This window comes from Protopterus annectens, chromosome 1.part0, assembly GCF_019279795.1.
Source record: "Protopterus annectens isolate FY-2018-M chromosome 1.part0, PAN1.0, whole genome shotgun sequence".
Classification (NCBI taxonomy): Eukaryota; Metazoa; Chordata; order Ceratodontiformes; family Protopteridae; genus Protopterus; species Protopterus annectens.
Genome location: NC_056725.1, coordinates 553208149 through 553209388, shown reverse-complemented (window position 1 = coordinate 553209388; position 1240 = coordinate 553208149). Strand labels below are relative to the sequence as shown.

At 43.0% G+C, this 1240-nt stretch overlaps 1 protein-coding gene across 1 annotated transcript in view; it reads left to right on the top strand.

Moving 5' to 3' along the window:
* The first annotated feature begins 928 nt into the window (after positions 1-928).
* Positions 929-1240, top strand: part of PTPN14 (protein tyrosine phosphatase non-receptor type 14) — a 1716286-nt gene continuing 1715974 nt past the window's right edge. Inside the window, exon 1 of the mRNA XM_044061300.1 lies at positions 929-1240. This exon is cut by the window's right edge and continues 132 nt beyond it. The gene's annotated coding sequence lies outside the window, so the exon portion shown is untranslated.

Genomic DNA, 1240 nt, shown 5'->3' with positions numbered 1-1240 from the left:
TTGGGATCATTACTGTATAACCACTAAGGTGAACGTTACTCTTAATAAGGCAGTTGTTCATATCAATTCGTAAAGCACATTCCCCATAAAACGCTTGGGATCATTACTGTATAACCACTAAGGTGAACGTTACTCTTAATAAGGCAGTTGTTCATATCAATTTGTAAAGCACATTCCCCATAAAACGTTTGGGATCATTACTGTATAACCACTAAGGTGAACGTTACTCTTAATAAGGCAGTTGTTCATATCAATTCGTAAAGCACATTCCCCATAAAACGCTTGGGATCATTACTGTATAACCACAAAGGTAAACGTTACTTTTAATAAGGCAGTTGTTCATATCAATTTGTAAAGGAGAGCTCTACCCTTAACTGTCCATAAAAGACAGAGACCGTACGACGATCGTCCTCGGGGTATCCGTACATAAATAACTGATTTACTGTGCGCGTACCAGGGTTAGACCAGTCTACTGGCTGCAGTTGGGCAAAAGCCCCTTAAATTGTCAAGTGAGGCAGGTGTCGACTTAGTAGAATTACGTGGAATAACTGTGTTCCCTAACATTATGCAAAGTCCTTAAGCAAACACACGAAATATGTTTGCGGTTACTTTGTGCCCTCTGCGTTTTATTGGACACGTTAAGTTATACCGATTTTTTATCTGAATTTCGTATTTAGTTAATATTGACTGCGGTTCTCTGTGACTTTAAACTGCTCTTATTTACAAACAAGCACGCTTCTTCTTGAAACATATTTGTTAGCAGCTTTCCTTAATCCACCCAGTACCGACTTCCTTGATTTCTCTGCAGTGTACCTACGGTTGCCAAGAGTTGCAGGCGCATCAAAGCTCCACCGCCGTCTCGGCTCCTCCTACTCCGTGGGCTCCACATTCCACAGCTGTGATGTCACTCACCAGCAGTACGCGTTGCCGTGTTGTGCGAATCCGTTGCGCTTCACTGTTAAGGCTGCAGATCTCGGTCGGTGTTATGCTGCTGCATACCTTTACAATCTCTGCATTTTTAAGCGCCCGCCCTACGCACAAAGAGACCGCCTCCTCCCATGCCTAACTAGTCACGTTATACCCACGCTTTACTAGTTTTGCTGCCCTCCCACTTCCAAAGAGTTTGTGAAGTTTTTCTTCTTGAGCACAAAGTATCTCTTGTACGGTGTTATACAGAAGTTGCAATATGAGCTTCCAGCGGGATGGAAAGTAGCTGTTGTATCTCCTTTGTCGAGTAGAG